The sequence below is a fragment of the Schistocerca cancellata genome, chromosome 3 (assembly GCF_023864275.1).
Source record: "Schistocerca cancellata isolate TAMUIC-IGC-003103 chromosome 3, iqSchCanc2.1, whole genome shotgun sequence".
Lineage (NCBI taxonomy): Eukaryota > Metazoa > Arthropoda > Insecta > Orthoptera > Acrididae > Schistocerca > Schistocerca cancellata.
Genome location: NC_064628.1, coordinates 523,620,500 through 523,639,553, shown reverse-complemented (window position 1 = coordinate 523,639,553; position 19,054 = coordinate 523,620,500). Strand labels below are relative to the sequence as shown.

Sequence of the window (19,054 nt, the reverse complement as noted above, 5' to 3'; positions counted from 1 at the left end):
GATGTGTAATTGTGATTTTCAGCGCCAGTTAAAACTCTGTCTCTTAAGAGAATAGCTGATTGAAAGATACAACGATATGAGTAGTCCCATGAGTTCTCTTTCATGCTTTAGCAGGACTTCGTGTTCTGTGTATGATTTGCAAAGAAATTAATATTTCTTTGGCGGCTGGCATGTTCGGTCACTACTTAGACCAAGTCACGGGAGAGTAATGCCCTCTCTGGAGTTGTTTGTACCTGAGAGGTATGGGCGCATTAGGGACGGTGTCCAGAAATGATACCGTGTTCAGACTGTGTTTTGATTGTGCTCCGAGTGTATCATGAAGAGTGGGATGGCGACTGAACTCGTCCTATTCACTTCGCAATGGCGTCGAGTACCTCATTTCCACATAGCCTGCTGTGTCGCTGCTGTGTCCATGGCGTGCGCCTGTCGTGTTGTAGGCTATCCACCGGGAGAGCGATTCCACCACTGATGACAGATGCACAGAGGGTACATAGTTACGTCTTGTGAAACTACATCAAGGCGCCGGTATGTCACCTGTTGGCGGTCGTTCGGTGTTTCACTCTTTCCGTCTTTGCCCGACGTCCTACGAATCTCTCTCGAACGCACATGTCCTTTCTGACCTCACACTACCGGCACCGAATTTTTCGTAAACAAGGGAGAGCAGCTGGTAATACTTGTTCAGCAGCATCCAGATCTGTCGCATAACGACTACGACAATACTCTTGTCGAAGACAATATATGGAGGCAGATCGGCGACAAGCTTAACAAATCCAAAATATCTAGGTTTTCTTCGAGTTACCTTTTGTTATACTGTCTGAAGGTACCAGTGATAATATTTTTCACGTTCAGCTGTAATTCTGCTTACTTGTAAGTGACGAATGTAGAAGCAAATGTGCGGTACTGAGGTCGTATTTTATTCGAGCTCCTGCTAGAAGCAAAACCACATCTAGCAGGTTCCAAAGAAGATAAAAAATAGATACTAGAAGACGAAACGCAATTTTTAACCCCTTTTCCTCAAAACCGTTAGACTTTTACCAAAGTTCGAAGTTTCCTATGTGCTGTTGTAAATAGAGAAGAAAACGAGGGTGATGAGGTTGGTCCATCCTTGGCGAATCGCAATACTTCGTCTCCTATACGTTCTACAACACTCTCCTGTACGTTCTACAACATTAAGGTGTGCTGGCCAGATAAACAGAAGCCAAGAGTTTTCGATCTCGCCTGGCTGCGCTGATAACAATTGGAAGCTGTACTGACTGATTTTGTAAGCACGATGAGTGAGCCCCGGCAACCGCCCCAAGAAAATTTGTGACATTTTCGTGGTTTTCATAAGTATGGACGAGCAGCTTGTAATACTTGTTCAGCAGTATCCAGAACTCATTCTGATACTCAACAAATATCAGAAGATCATCAGCGAGCCTGTTAAGTATCGTGTGGAATTTTCCAAAAATGGTTCAAATGGCTCTGAGCACTATGGGACTTAACATCTGAGGTCATCAGTCCCCTAGAACTTAGAACTACTTAAACCTAACTAACCTAAGGATATCACACACATCCGTGCCCGAGGCAGGATTCGAACTTGCGACCGTAACGGTCGCGCGCTTCCATACTGTACGCCCTTTTTCCCTTTCTTCTCTAGCTCTGAATAGAGGATCAACCCAGTAACGATATTTTTCCCGCTCTTGTTTTCTCCTCAGTAAAACTAAATTGTCTGTTTCTTCCATTGGCAACTGAACACAGCCCCTGTGAACAGCTGTGAATGTAGTATCGGTCAGTCGCTTATCCTATGCTCTGGGAGGCGAGTATGTATATTTGATTTGTGAATATTAAGTTAATTCTGAATAATAACTACCGCCCGGAGTGACCGAGCGGTTCTAGGCGCTTCAGTCTGGAACCGCGCGAGCGCTACGGTCGCAGGTTCGAATCCTGCCTCGGGCATGGATGTGTGTGATGTCCTTAGATTAGTTAGGTTTAAGTAGTTCTAAGTTCTAGGGGACTGATGACCTCAGATGTTGAGTCCCATAGTGCTCAAAGCCATTTGAACCATTTTTTGAATAATAACTGATTGTCTAATACAAATCGTCTTTCATTGCAATGCGACTGGATCCGAATCATTGTACAGTCCTAAGTTCCATGTCCTCCGGTAACATTTACAGTTTTCATTTTCGTCTGTGGACGCTAACAAAGACGATGTTTTGTCTCTAAAAGACAGGATTCTCTCTCTCAGATGCTGACATCTGCGTATATTGTTCATGCGTCTGTCTTCGAGGCTTGGTTACTGTCCAACAGAGTACACGACATTAATTTCGCAAAGTATTTATGCCCTAGTATCGACAGGTCCCTTTTTTACTACCCTCGCCAGTTGCGATGTGAAACTGCGCTGCAGCGTCACAAATGCATCCATCTGTCGCCAAAGTTCACAATTTCGCATATTCTGTCGATACCTGTATGAATATCAGTTTGAGACCAATCCGCATAACTCATTGGTGTCCGCAGCTCGTGGTCTTGCGGTAGCGTTCTCGTTTCCCGCGCACGGGGTCCCGGGTTCGATTCCCGGCGGGGTCTGGGATTTTCTCTGCGTCGTGATGACTGGATGTTGTGTGTTCTTCATCATCATTGACGCAAGCAAGTCGTCGAAATGGCGTCAACTAAAAGCAACTTGCGATACGGCGGCCGACCTTCCCCGCATGGGGCCTCCCGGCCAACAATGCCATACGATCATTTCATTTCATTTCAACTCCTTGGTCATGCGTCTATCTTGTTCTTGTTCTTCTTCTTCTTCGAGTGTATTTCCTCCCCAGGGCCGCGAGGAGTGGCCGCGTGGTTTGAAGCGCCATGTCACGGATTGCGCGGCCCCTCCCGCCGGAGGTTCGAGTCCTCCCTCGGACATGGGTGTATGTGTTGATGTGTTGTTCTTAGCATAAGTTAGTTTAAGTAGTGTGTAAGTCTAGGGACCGATGACCTCAACAGTTTGGAATTCACACACATTTTGCTCCTCAGGACTAGTAGCAGTTAGTTGGAAATACAACATGCCACTGAGATGTTGCCAGAAGATTTTATTCCAACAAATCCGATTACTGACAAAGAGATACAGGGGGTGGACAAAATATGAACACACCGGAAACACATTACCATGCCTAATACGGTGTAGGAAAACCGTTGGCATTTAAAACAGCTACTTTCGTCTCGAAATACACTCCTGGAAATTGAAATAAGAACACCGTGAATTCATTGTCCCAGGAAGGGGAAACTTTATTGACACATTCCTGGGGTCAGATACATCACATGATCACACTGACAGAACCACAGGCACATAGACACAGGCAACAGAGCATGCACAATGTCGGCACTAGTACAGTGTATATCCACCTTTCGCAGCAATGCAGGCTGCTATTCTCCCATGGAGACGATCGTAGAGATGCTGGATGTAGTCCTGTGGAACGGCTTGCCATGCCATTTCCATCTGGCGCCTCAGTTGGACCAGCGTTCGTGCTGGACGTGCAGACCGCGTGAGACGACGCTTCATCCAGTCCCAAACATGCTCAATGGGGGACAGATCCGGAGATCTTGCTGGCCAGGGTAGTTGACTTACACCTTCTAGAGCACGTTGGGTGGCGCGGGATACATGCGGACGTGCATTGTCCTGTTGGAACAGCAAGTTCCCTTGCCGGTCTAGGAATGGTAGAACGATGGGTTCGATGACGGTTTGGATGTACCGTGCACTATTCAGTGTCCCCTCGACGATCACCAGTGGTGTACGGCCAGTGTAGGAGATCGCTCCCCACACCATGATGGCGGGTGTTGGCCCTGTGTGCCTCGGTCGTATGCAGTCCTGATTGTGGCGCTCACCTGCACGGCGCCAACTACGCATACGACCATCATTGGCACCAAGGCAGAAGCGACTCACATCGCTGAAGACGACACGTCTCCATTCGTCCCTCCATTCACGCCTGTCGCGACACCACTGGAGGCGGGCTGCACGATGTTGGGGCGTGAGCGGAAGACGGCCTAACGGTGTGCGGGACCGTAGCCCAGCTTCATGGAGACGGTTGCGAATGGTCCTCGCCGATACCCCAGGAGCAACAGTGTCCCTAATTTGCTGGGAAGTGGCGGTGCGGTCCCCTACGGCACTGCGTAGGATCCTACGGTCTTGGCGTGCATCCGTGCGTCGCTGCGGTCCGGTCCCAGGTCGACGGGCACGTGCACCTTCCGCCGACCGCTGGCGACAACATCGATGTACTGTGGAGACCTCACGTCCCACGTGTTGAGCAATTCGGCGGTACGTCCACCCGGCCTCCCGCATGCCCACTATACGCCCTCGCTCAAAGTCCGTCAACTGCACATACGGTTCACGTCCACGCTGTCGCGGCATGCTACCTGTGTTAAAGACTGCGATGGAGCTCCGTATGCCACGGCAAACTGGCTGCCACTGACGGCGGCGGTGCACAAATACTGCGCAGCTAGCGCCATTCGACGGCCAACACCGCGGTTCCTGGTGTGTCCGCTGTGCCGTGCGTGTGATCATTGCTTGTACAGCCCTCTCGCAGTGTCCGGAGCAAGTATGGTGGGTCTGACACACCGGTGTCAATGTGTTCTTTTTTCCATCTCCAGGAGTGTAGATAAATACACGACTTGTATTAATTTCGAGGGAATCTTATGCAATTGTTCCTGCAAAACAGTGGCAGGTTCAGATAAAGACCATAGAGCTGGTTGGCCGCACCGCACCCTTCTGTTCAGAGGCTCCACAGTATTGAGACCTGGTGGCTATGACGGCCAGGGGAATGCGAAATTTCATCCTCGTGCTCACAAAACCAGTCCTGCACGATGCGACCTGTATGAACAGGTGCCTCGTCGTCTTGGAACGCAGAGCATCACCATTGGGGAACAAACATCGTACCATGGGCTGGACCTGATCAGCCAAAATGGTCACATAATCCTTGGCAGTAATGCGATCTTGTAGAGTAACCAGCGGCCCGTGGAATACCACGATATGGCTGCCCAAATCACCGCTAAACCCCTGCCATGTTTCATTCTTGGGACGCAAACTCACCCAGAAGTTGCAAACAGCGTGAGACGAGACTCGACCTACCAAATCACATAGTCCAGGTTTTATGGCTTCGACACCACGTTTCTCCCTTACGGGCGTTTACATCACCGGTGACTGATTTTCGAATTCCAGTTTGCACTGCAGTTCCCGTCTTATGGAGATCTCTTCGTGTTGTTTTGATGCGGACAGGATTCGCGAGTGCGACTTACAGTTCTGAAGTGATTTTTGTACCTGTCGTCCGCGTATTTTTCGTCACAATCCTCTTCAATGATCGTCTGTCACGATCATTCAACCTACACTTTCGTCCACGCAGTGAATTAGTGGATGATGTTTCCCCGCTTTCCTTGTACGCAGTATAAATATTCGATACTGTGCGTCTTGAACACCAAACACTTCGGCTTTCTTGGTTACATGGACATAAACAAAGTGGCCACCTTCGAATTCACTTAGCTCCGACATAATGCATTCGCAACTACGACTGACACGACTGACGCTTACAACATGTTGAGGACAGTGCACAGGTGCCGCTCGTAGTGAAATACACTCCTGGAAATGGAAAAAAGAACACAGTGACACCGGTGTGTCAGACCCACCATACTTGCTCCGGACACTGCGAGAGGGCTGTACAAGCAATGATCACACGCACGGCACAGCGGTGTTGGCCGTCGAATGGCGCTAGCTGCGCAGCATTTGTGCACCGCCGCCGTCAGTGTCAGCCAGTTTGCCGTGGCATACGGAGCTCCATCGCAGTCTTTAACACTGGTAGCATGCCGCGACAGCGTGGACGTGAACCGTATGTGCAGTTGACGGACTTTAGCGAGGGCGTATAGTGGGCATGCGGGAGGCCGGGTGGACGTACCGCCGAATTGCTCAACACGTGGGGCGTGAGGTCTCCACAGTACATCGATGTTGTCGCCAGTGGTCGGCGGAAGGTGTACGTGCCCGTCGACCTGGGACCGGACCGCAGCGACCCACGGATGCACGCCAAGACCGTAGGATCCTACGCAGTGCCGTAGGGGACCGCACCGCCACTTCCCAGCAAATTAGGGACACTGTTGCTCGTGGGGTATCGGCGAGGACCATTCGCAACCGTCTCCATGAAGCTGGGCTACGGTCCCGCACACCGTTAGGCCGTCTTCCGCTCACGCCCCAACATCGTGCAGCCCGCCTCCAGTGGTGTCGCGACAGGCGTGAATGGAGGGACGAATGGAGACGTGTCGTCTTCAGCGATGAGAGTCGCTTCTGCCTTGGTGCCAATGATGGTCGTATGCGTGTTTGGCGCCGTGCAGGTGAGCGCCACAATCAGGACTGCATACGACCGAGGCACACAGGGCCAACACCCGCCATCATGGTGTGGGGAGCGATCTCCTACACTGGCCGTACACCACTGGTGATCGTCGAGGGGACACTGAATAGTGCACGGTACATCCAAACCGTCATCGAACCCATCGTTCTACCATTCCTAGACCGGCAAGGGAACTTGCTGTTCCAACAGGACAATGCACGTCCGCATGTATCCCGTGCCACCCAACGTGCTCTAGAAGGTGTAAGTCAACTACCCTGGCCAGCAAGATCTCCGGATCTGTCCCCCATTGAGCATGTTTGGGACTGGATGAAGCGTCGTCTCACGCGGTCTGCACGTCCAGCACGAACGCTGGTCCAACTGAGGCGCCAGGTGGAAATGGCATGGCAAGCCGTTCCACAGGACTACATCCAGCATCTCTACGATCGTCTCCATGGGAGAATAGCAGCCTGCATTGCTGCGAAAGGTGGATATACACTGTACTAGTGCCGACATTGTGCATGCTCTGTTGCCTGTGTCTATGTGCCTGTGGTTCTGTCAATGTGATCATGTGATGTATCTGACCCCAGGAATGTGTCAATAAAGTTTCCCCTTCCTGGGACAATGAATTCACGGTGTTCTTATTTCAATTTCCAGGAGTGTACAACGGCATGACGCATAGGCTTGGTTAGCATCTGTATTTATGTTCAAACATGCATTTCTCGAGGTGTCTCCATATTTCTGTCCAACCCCTGTACCTCAAAATTTGGTGGACACTGTACAGAAATGTAGAGCGAAAGGCTTTCTTTTCCAACGACACGTTAAATGAAGACATTGTATTCTATACGGCAAACCTTGGAGGGCCACACTGATGCCCCCACATGGTGCCTTTTGTTTCCTGATGGACCTGTTCGACTGAGAAGAGCTAAGTCGGAAGACCTACTGTCGTTGCCTAAGTTCATTCCCCCAGTTCATCATGTTCTCTAGACGAGTTTAAGACAACTCGAGAACGAACTAGAAAATCTGCCTTATACCTCCTATGGTCGGCGACGTGGCCAACCACGTGGTTGTGACTGAAGATGCCCACCTGCTTCCTTCAGAACTGGAACCAACCTGGAAAAAGAGCAAGATTACTGCGTGACATACATCAAAGCGGCAAACTAATCATTTAACATAATGGGCCTTGTACACTATTTGAAGTTCATTGTCTTTAGATGCAAAACGATATGATTCGTATTTCAGAGACCCTATTTGAAATCATAAGATTAGATTAGATTAGATTAGATTAATACTAGATTCATGGATCAGAAATACGATATTTCGTAATGATGTGGGACGAGTCAAATTTTCCAATACATGACATAATTAAGTCAATTTAACAACATAATTAAGTTAATATAACAACTTTTTTTTCTTAATTTAAATCTAAAAATTCCTGTATGGAGTAGAAGGAGTTGTCGTACAGAAATTCTTTTAATTACTTCTTAAATACTTGTCGCTTATCTGTCAGACTTTTGATACTATTTGGTGAGTGACCAAAGAGTTTAGTGGCAGTATAATTCACCCCTTGCTGTGCCAAAGTTAGATTTAATCTTGAATAGTGAAGATCATCCTTTCTCCTAGTATTGTAGTTATTCACACTGCTATTACTTTTGAATTAGGTTTGGTTGTTAATAACAAATTTCATAAGAGAGTATATACACTGAGAAGCTACTGTGAATATTCCTAGCTCCTTAAATAAATGTCTGCAGGATGACCTTGGGTGGACCCCAGCTATTATTCTGTGCAATAAATACTTTATTCCTCAGTGATGAATTACCCCAAAATATGTTGCCATATGCAAGCAATGAGTGAAAATAGGCGTAGTAAGCTAACTTACTAAGATGTTTATCACCAAAATTTGCAATGACCCTTATTGCATAAGTAGCTGAACTCAAACGTTTCAGCAGATCATCAATGTGTTTCTTCCAATTTAATCTCTCATCAATGGACACACCTAAAAATTTTGAATATTCTACCTTAGCTATATGCTTCTGATTAAGGTCTATATTTATTAATGGCGTCATACCATTTACTGTACGGAACTGTATGTACTGTGTCTTATCAAAATTCAGTGAGAGTCCATTTACAAGGAACCACATAGCAATTTTCTGAAAGACATTATTGACAATTTCATCAGTTAATTCTTGTTTGTCAGGTGTGATTACTATACTTGTATCATCATCAAAGAGAACTAACTTTGCCTCTTTATGAATATAGAATGGCAAGTCATTAGTATATATTAAGAACAACAAAGGACCCAAGACCGACCCTTGGTGAACCCCATTCTTGATAGTTCCCCATTTTGAGGAATGTGCCGATCTTTGCATGTTATGAGAACTGCTTATTCCAACTTTCTACACTCTTCCAGTTAGGTACAAATTAAACCATTTGTGCACTGTCCCACTCATGCCACAATACTTGAGCTTGTCTAGCAGAATTTCATGATTTACACAGTCAAAAGCCTTTGAGAGATCACAAAAAAACCCAATGGGTGGTGTTCGGTTATTCAGCTCTTTCAAAATTTGATTGGTGAAAGCATATATAGCATTTTCTGTTGAAAAACCTTCCTGGAAACCAAACTGACATTTTGTTAGTACTTCATTTTTACAGATATGTGAAGCTACTCCTGAATACATTCAAGTGACTTATCTAACTGTTATAGACGGTCTTGTTTCAAGCTTATTGAGTTTATTTTTTTTAACGCCTATTTTATTGCATAATGTACACTAAATGTAGTACTCGATACCTGATATTAATGTTGACTTTGTATTATCCTTCAAATCTTTCAAATCTTTCAACACCTATGTTACCAATACCGATATGGTTTTCACTTCTTCAGTTTCATTTCTCGTATCATCCCGGAGTGTCTGTACACTAACTGCGGTACCATTGAGACCCTTTAGATGTATCTGTTATTTCTTTGGGTTTTATGAGAGCTCATTTGATACGATTCTGCTACAGTAGTCGTTAAAGTGTTGACGCACTGTCCTTTTGACAGCCTTTCATTTAACACCTATCTGTTTATCCTCCTATGCTTTGTTTCACAACTGTTGTGCAGTAGTCGCTGTTTCTTTAGAAGTTTCTTTTAAGAGACTGTGTAACATACTGGGTCCCTCCCATCACGAACTATTTTACTAGATACATATGTATCCAGTGCTTAGTGAACTATTATTTCAAACTTGCGCTAGAGTTCCTCTACTTACCCCTATTCCGAGTTTCTGTTTCAGACATGGCAGCCTACTGCTTTATCTCTTTGATGAACATGTAAATCATTACAATCGTTTCAGCTGAACTTAGAATTTTGTAATCATTATTTCTACAACCGCTCCGTAATCATCATCATAATCCTTTTCTTCTTCTTCTTTGTATCCTTCCAGTGAGGCGGGTGACATGTTTATGAACAATTTGCCTCCATTTCGCTCTATCTTGATATACTTCTTGTCTTGATACAGTTTCCCAGTTTTCTCGTGTAGTTTTTAGATCTTCCTTAAACTGATCAGCCCTCTTTTCCTGGGTAATCCTCTAGATCTTTCCCCCTGCACAATTCTGTTCAGGTATTGTTTTGGCAGGCGGTTACCCTTAATCCTCTTCGCATGTCCAAACCACCTGAGCCGTGCAGTATTCAGTCTTGAAGCATCAACAGATCCACTTACATCTGTCTTCTGATCTCTTCATTCCTAATTTTATCTCATCTAGTCTTCTGCAGAGCTGATCGCAGAACTTAATTTCCCCTGCTCGAAGCTTGCTGAAATATGCCTTGTTAACTATACAGCACTTTAAGCCATAGGACACAGTCGACGGGAGATACGTTTAAAACAGGGTCTGTTTGGCTCTCACTGGAACTCCCTTGTCCAACAATAAGTTCCACATGCGATGAAAGAAACTTTAACCCTTTATTACTCTGTAGTTCTAGTTTAGCAGTTCCATTTATGATATTACACTTCCCAAACAATTGAAAGCATCCACACTTTCAATTTGCTCTCCATCTAACGTCACGCTGGACTCGGCAGATGGCTTGCTCATAATCATTGCTCTAGGTTTGCTCTTGCTTACAGTCATCTGATGCTCTTGAAACTTGGAGCTCCATTCATCTGATCTTTCCTATACCTCTGGTTCTGTTTGGAGGGTCCAGTAGGATAAAATTACGTGTCTTCTTGTCCCGCAGACCATTCGACCACCTTATTCTTCTAAATGTAAATTGATATTACTCAAGTTTTCTACAACGAGTAACCGAGAAATTTCATGTAACGCACAGGTTTATTCCCTTACTTCAGATACATAAATCTTTTCGACTTTCATAAGACTGACTTTCTCTCCTAGCCAAAATAACTTCCTCTTTGTACATTACTGTTAACATTTTCCCAAGCAAGGCCTCTGCATGGAGTATTGCGTTAAATGACGTACGGCACTGGGGTCTCTGCGCCGCACTTGTGCTGATATCAGAGCATTCATCGTTGCGTCCACAACACTGCACAAAGCCCAACGAATGCCTCAAACAGGAATTACGAGACACAAGTAGAAACTTAATCTCTCACGTGTTACCTAAATAAATTATTGATTATCAAAATCGGAACCTTATTCAATGGTCATTCATATTATGTCAACTTACACTATACAAAATTTACTCATACATATTTTAACGCCTAGTGTACAGAAATATTAAATCACAGAAAACATTTATTGAAATCTTCTCAAGTTATAACTTCGATATTGATATAGCCTCACACGTGCCGCCCACATGAATGAGTAAATGTCATTACTAATTACTGTTCACCATATCATATTCGTTCATCCAGCATTGCTCCGATTTTGTCATAACAGTTTACAGAGTACTATCGCTCCTCCTTTGAGTTACTTGTTTTACCTACAACTACCGATAAAAAAATCGCAACACCAAAAGAGAGTTTGTGCGACATAAACGAAAAGTTGGCGGACGTGTTTCTACATATTATGTCTTTTGAAATTTCGTGCCAGTCACATAAGAGTGGCGCTAGTAGTGCCACTATGAGGATGAAAATCAGGTTTGCTTTGAATAAACGCTGTAACGGTCGTTAGCGTTAGTTATCTTTGAGACTGGACGTGGTGAGCTGATGTTTGTCGACAATACCTTTAAGGCGACAAAGATACTATTACCAACACCTCACTGAGTTTGAACGAGGTCGTGTAATAGGGCTACTGGAAGCTGGACGTTCCTTCTGCGTTTTCGCAGAAGAGTTGGCAGGAATGTAGCCACCGTATGTATTGCTGACAGCAGTGGTCACGAGAATGTACTGTCCCAAGAAGACCAGGCTCCGGAGGGCCACGTCGCACCTCCGTGAGGAAAGACCATCGTGCTTGGCGCATTTTACTGCATCTGCAGCTGCAATTTGAACAGCAGTTGGCATCACAGTGATACAATGAACTGTTACACAATGGTTACTTCAAGGACAGCTCTGAGCCAGACGCCCCTATAGAGTGTATTCCACTGAACCGAAACCATCGCCATTTGCGACTTCAGTGGTGTCCAGTGAGAGCTCATTGTTGGGCGGGATGGAAGTTTGTTGTGTTTTCTGATGCAAGCTGGTTCTGCCTCTATGACAGTCATGGCCACGTGTTGATTATAACCAGGTCAGGTGAGGGACTGTAACCAATCTGTCTGCATGCTGGACACACTCGACCCTACGCCTGGAGTTATGGTCGGGGTTGCGGTTTCGTGAGACAGCAGGAGCACTCGTGTGGTTATCCCATGCAGCCCGGCTGCAAATTTATGCATCAATCTGGTGATTAGATCTGTTGTGCTGCCATTCATGAGCAGCATTCCAGGGGCGTTTTCCAACGGGATAACGCTCGCCCACGTGCCGCTGTTGTAATCCAGATTGTTCTACAGAGCGTTGACATGTTGCATTGGCCTGCTCTACCACCAGATTTGTCTCCAGCCTTTATTGGACGACAACTCCAGCGTTACCTACAAATAGCGTTAACCGTCCCTGTACTGATCGACCAAGACCAACAGCCAGCTAACGTCATCCAAAAAACTGAGATCCAGCACCTATACAACACAATGCATGCACGTTTGCATGTTTTCATTCAACATTCTGGCGGTTGCATCAGTTATTAATGTACCAGCATTTCACTTTTGCAATGTCTTATCTCGTGCTTATATTAACCTGTGATCTTACAATGTCAGTCGCTTAAATATGTTACCTTACAAATGTATTCCCCAAATTTCATTACTCTACACCCCCACATTAGTTATTTTCTAGTGTGATATTTTTCCGTCAGTGTATGTTATAAGGTTTTTTACTTTTCACTATTGTATAGTCGATTAACATATTGTGGAGATACACATGAGATGTGGCCATCATTGCTATTGTAATAGAAAAACTTTAAGTGCTAGTAACTTACCTGTTATCACCTCTCAGGTTATCCTGCGAAACCAGCTTTTAGATGGCATATCAAAGAACACCTCACAATATCAAACTTCCGAATGTAAGTTACTTGTAGGTCTGTATTACTCCTGCAAAAACTGTTTCGAGAGTACGGATAAGGGAAGGATTCACAGGGAGAACAGACGAGCCTGATGGGTACCATTCCTACCCCTGACCCTAGGATCCCTCTCTCTGGAGTACTTCACTGGTTGTCTAGAAGATGAAGATGTTCGCCAGTCCTGCACAACACTGCCATATTCACCCCTACATGCCCTGAAAAATGGTTCTAACACCGTAGTATGAAAAGAGTATGGAATGAGATTAGTAACAGACTTTGGAACTTCCACCTTACAAGCGTACTGCATACTGATAGAGACAGATTAGATATGAGCATGTATCACTTACATCTAAATTCGTGTAAGTTGAGCTTCGGTATGCAACTAGCTCAGCAGTTCAGCCAATGTGAAGTAATCCTCCCATAAAAAAAAGGATTCTTTCAAACCCAACCATGCTGATCAGTGTTTAAAAAGAAATGAAAACCCTATTTTCCCTCACTGAACTTAATTAAACTATAAGTGCCACCATGTAAAATTACAAAATCCTACCGGGTATGGTACATTGTTAAAACTTCCCCTGCAAAATTTACCACACTAATGTAGAAAACTTAACTTACAGTTGTACATACAATTTTCATTGATGTTATTAAGCCATATGATCTTCCCTTTACACATTCCCTTCTAGTTACTTTAGAGTATTCAGGTTTGACTACTATTTGGGAGTGGACATTGTTGTCCATGTCCAAGGAACGTGGCCTTCTTAGTGGAGAGATCTATGAAGGGTTTATACTCTTTGATATTAGAAAGGCACCAGTATTATTACTCACTCTGATAGCTTTTACTATCAGCGTTCTCGTGTATCAAAACAGGTGTGTACTGCGATAGCCGGCCGGAGTGGCCGATCGGTTCTAGGCGCTACAGTCTGGAATCACGCGACCGCTACAGTCACAGGTTCGAATCCTGCCTTGGGCATCGATGTGTGTGATGTCCTTAGGTTAGTTAGGTTCTAGGGGACTGATGACCTCATAAGTTAAGTCCTGTAGTGCTCAGAGTCATTTGAACCATTTGTACTGCCATAAGGGATGCTCCTAATTCCCTTAGGTAGTTATAAAAGCGCCCCCCCCCCCCATGAACCATGGACCTTGCCGTTGATGGGGAGGCTTGCATGCCTCAGCTATACAGATGGCCGTACCATAGTTGTAACTACGGGGTATCTGTTGAGAGGCCAGACAAACGTGTGATCCTCAAGAGGGGCAGCAGCCTTTTCAGTAGTTGCAGGGGCAACAGTCTGGATGATTGACTAATCTGGCCTTGTAACACTAACCAAAACGGCCTTGCTGTGCTGGTACTGTGAATGGCTAAAAGCAAAGGGAAACTACAGCCGTAATTTTTCCCGAGGGCATGCAACTTTACTGTATGGTTAAATGATGATGGTATCCTCTTGGGTAAAATATTCCGGAGGTAAAATAGTCCCCCATTCAGATCTCCAGGTGGGAACTACTCAAGAGGACGTCATTATCAGGAGAAAGGAACCTGGCGTTCTACGGATCGGAGCGTGGAATGTCAGATCCCTTAATCGGGCAGGTAGGTTAGAAAATTTAAAAAGGGAAATGGATAGGTTAAAGTTAGATATAGTGGGAATTAGTGAAGTTCGGTGGCAGGAGGAACAAGACTTTTGGTCAGGTGAATGCAGGGTTATAAATACAAATTCAAATAGGGGTAATGCAGGAGTAGGTTTAATAATGAATTAAAAAATTGGAGTGTGGGTAAGCTACCACAAACAGCATAGTGAACGCATTATTGTGGCCAAGATAGACACGAAGCCCACACCTACTACAGTATTACAAGTTTATATACCAACTAGCTCTGCAGATGATGAACAATTTGATGAAATGTATGATGAGATAAAAGAAATTATTCAGGTAGTGAAGGGGGAAGAAAATTTAATAGTCATGGGAGACTGGAACTCGAGAGTAGGAGAAGGGAGAGAAGGAAACATAGTAGGTGAATGTGGATTGGGGGTAAGAAATGGAAGAGGAAGCTGTCTGGTAGAATTTTGCACAGAGCATAACTTAATCATAGCTAACACTTGGTTCAAGAATCATAAAAGAAGGTTGTATACATGGAAGAATCCTGGAGATACTAGAAGGTATCAGATAGATTATATAAAGGTAAGAAAGATATTTAGGAACCAGGTTTTAAATTGTAAGAGATTTCCAGGGGCAGATGTGGACTCTGACCACAATCTATTGGTTATGAACTGTAGATTAAAACTGAAGAAACAGCAAAAAGGTGGGAATTTAAGGAGATGGGACCTGGATAAACTGACTAAACCAGAGGTTGTACAGAGTTTCAGGGAGAGCATAAGGGAACAATTGACAGTAAATGGGGGAAAGAAATACAGTAGAAGAAGAATAGGTAGCTCTGAGGGATGAAGTAGTGAAGGCAGTAGAGTATCAAGTAGGTAAAAACATAAGGGCCAGTAGAAATCCTTGGGTAACAGAAGAAATACTGAATTTAATTGATGAAAGGAGAAAATATAAAAATGCAGTAAATGAAGCAGGCAAAAAGGAATACAAACGTCTCAAAAATGAGATCGACAGGAAGTGCAAAATGGCTAAGCAGGGATGGCTAGAGGACAAATGTAAGGATGTAGAGGCTTATCTCACTAGAAGTAAGATAGATACTGCCTACAGGAAAATTAAAGAGACTTTTGGAAAAAAGAGAACCACTTGTGTGAATATCAAGAGCTCAGATGGAAACCCAGTTCTAAGCAAAGAATGGAAAGCAGAAAGGTGGAAGGAGTATATAGAGGGTCTATACAAGGGCGATGTACTTGAGGACAATATTATGGAAATGGAAGAGGATGTAGATGAAGATGAAATGGGAGATACGATACTGCGTGAAGAGTTTGACACAGCACTGAAAGACCTGTGTCGAAACAGGCCCCAGGAGTAGACAACATTCCATTAGAACTACTGACGGCCTTGGGAGAGCGAGTCCTGACTAAAGACAGGCGAAATACCCTCAGACTTCAAGAAGAATATAATAACTCCAATCCCAAAGAAAATATGTGTTGACAGATGTGAAAATTACCGAACTATCAGTTTAATAAGTCACAGCTGCAAGATATTAACGCTAATTCTTTACAGACGAATGGAAAAACTAGTAGAAGCCGACCTCGGGGAAGATCAGTTTGGATTCCGTAGAAATACTGGAACACGTGAGGCAATACTGACCTTACGACTTATCTTAGAAGAAAGATTAAGGAAAGGCAAACCTACGTTTCTAGCATTTGTAGACTTAGTGAAAGCTTTTGACAATGTTGACTTGAATACTCTCTTTCAAATTGTAAAGGAGGCAGGGGTAAAATACAGGGAAGCGAAAGGCTGTTTACAATTTGTACAGAAACCAGATGGCAATTATAAGACTCGAGGGACATGAAAGTTAAGCAGTGGTTGGAAAGGGAGTGAGACAGGGTTTTAGCCGCTCCCCAATGTTATCCCATCTATATATTGAGCAAGTAGTAAAGGAAACAAAAGAAAAATTCGGAGTAGGTATTAAAATCCATGGAGAAGAAATAAAAATTTTAAGGTTCACCGATGACATTGTAACTCTGTCAGAGACAGCAAAGGACTTGGAAGAGCAGTTGAACGGAATGGACAGTGTCTTGAAAGGAGGATATAAGATGAACATCAACAAAAGCAAAACGAGGATAATGGAATGTAGTCGAATGAAGTTGGGTGATGCTGAGGGAATTTGATTAGGAAATGAGACACTTAAAGCAGAAAAGGAGTTTTGCTATTTGGGGAGCAAAATAACTAATGATGGTCGAAGTAGAGAAGATATAAAATGTAGACTGGCAATGGCAAAGGAAGCGTTTCTGAAGAACAGAAATTTGTTAACATCGAGTTTGGATTTAAGTGTCAGGAAGTCGTTTCTGAAAGTATTTGTATGGAGTGTAGCCATGTATGGAAGTGAAACATGGACGATAAATAGTTTGGACAAGAAGAGAATAGAAGCTTTTGAAATGTGGTGCTACAGAAGGATGATGAAGATTAGATGGGTAGATCACGTAACTAATGAGGAGGTATTGAATAGAATTGGGGAGAAGGGGAGTTTGTGGCACAACTTGACAAGAAGAAGGGACCGGTTGGTAGGACATGTTCTGAGGCATCAAGGGATCACAAATTTAGGATTGGAGGGCAGCATGGAGGGTAAAAATCGTAGAGGGAGACCAAGAGATGAATACACTAAGCAGATTCAGAAGGATGTAGGTTGCAGTAAGTACTGGGAGATGAAGAAGCTTGCACAGGATAGAGTAGCATGGAGAGCTGCATCAAACCAGTTTCAGGACTGAAGACCACAACAGCAACAGGTATAAAAGGTGCACTGACCTTAGGAACAGGAACTGTGCCCCTCAGTACTACCACAATACAAAGCTTTAAAACATAAACTGACAAACGCCAGAACCACTTTTACGGTAGTGTAAAAATAAAAATGGGTCACTGATCATTGTAGTCTTCGATGCTAAGACTATGTTTGAGTCTTAACACGAATTAACATATTACATTCTTTCTAATGCCAGCTTTCAAATTGGGTGGATAAGAAAAAGAAATTGTCCTGTCAAAAGCATACTACTGTACCAGATAACTATTACCACATTTTCTCCGCTATGATTAAGCACTGCTTTGTTTCTCTCTTAATCTCTGAAAGGTCAGATGTGTATCATTCTTATATCTTAGACCTACCAAAGGGCCTAAACGTTATCCCTCCAAATATCCATTATGCCTTCAAATGTTTCAGACAGTACTCCTTTTATCAAAATTAATCATTTGATAAGGCTTTCTTAAAGATTGTCATAAATTTGAAACTATATCTAGTCTCAACACCACAGTCATCACAGTCTGTAATGTCTGTTGTCACTACCAGTGTGTCAATACGCAGATACACACCAGAGGGAGTCTCTATTCCTCTACCTGACTACAAGGCAAGCACCATCTGTCGCTATATATAGCTGTGAGGTCCAATGTGCTTCACTGCTTTGCTCACAACACTAAGTAATGAACCTCATGTAGTAATGTTTTCTTATCTGTAGCAGACTCTTTTTGTGTCTAAACAATAAATTAATTAATTGTAAATTAAACTTTTTTCTTGCATAATTAAAGTCGATGTAACTAGTTATATGCGGATCATCAGTCAGGAAAAGAAGTCCATACCAAGAATTTTCTAGCGGCATCGGAATTCCGAAAATTATTCACCACAAAATTGAAGATACCGTACATCAGGAAGTGTGTTTGGGATATTAGCCAACGTCTATCAACGAGAAATAATTTAAGCGACTAGCCGAAACACAAAACTAACAAGAGGGAAAGTCTAACGGTCGTAATTTGAAGCCACAGTGGTCACATACGATGTTCAAGGCTGAATAACTGTACGAAACTAAAATTACAGAAGAGTTTGCCCAGGCATCAAAACCAATACATTGCATCAAGAGAGAACAACCAAACAATTTATTACCAATTTACAAGAAAAATTAAGAATAAATGCTGCTTAGGAGCACAAAGAATACAGTGGTTGCTAAGCAAATAAACATCAAGACTAATGCGAAACAAGAATATTCAACAACTGCTTATAAATTGGCATATATAATACAAATTGCATGAGAACCATTTAGTGCCAATGTTAGTGGTTTAAGCTAATTAATGAAAGTTTATACAAGCTAGTTATTCACTACAAAGGCAGACAGCATAGCCTATGTTTACCACAGTTCAATGAAACTTGGCAGTTATTTGTTGAGCGACAGTTTAGCGCAGATTCAGATGTCGTTCACTGAGTTGCGGTTGAGTACAGGTTGTGAGTCATTCATCGAGCTACAATACAATGCAGATTCGGCTGTCATTCGCGGTGTCACAGTTCAGAGCAGGTTGGCAGTAATCAACTCAGCTGCACTATAAGGCAGATTCGGCTTTCATCCACGAGGTCACAGTTCAACTCCTCTCTATGGGATGGCACAAGCAGTAATCAGCCACCACAGCAGCAGTAGCAGCGTGCTGCCATACTGATGGCAGTTATGGCAGCAGACGACACATCATGCCACGACACACCTTCACACATTACTGACAAACCCAGTGGATGCAGTCATTTCTACTGAGTGAAGTGAAGTGACCTGTGATCATAAAGGCATTGCTAAATCATACAGATAATTAGAATACTACGGCAA

At 43.9% G+C, this 19,054-nt stretch overlaps 1 long non-coding RNA gene across 1 annotated transcript in view; it reads right to left on the bottom strand.

Moving 5' to 3' along the window:
- Window positions 1–18,323: 18,323 nt before the first annotated feature.
- LOC126176776 (uncharacterized) overlaps window positions 18,324–19,054 on the bottom strand; it is a 60,863-nt gene continuing 60,132 nt past the window's right edge. The window contains exon 3 of the long non-coding RNA XR_007535654.1: window positions 18,324–19,000. This is a non-coding gene — a long non-coding RNA (uncharacterized LOC126176776). The remainder of the gene's footprint in view (window positions 19,001–19,054) is intronic.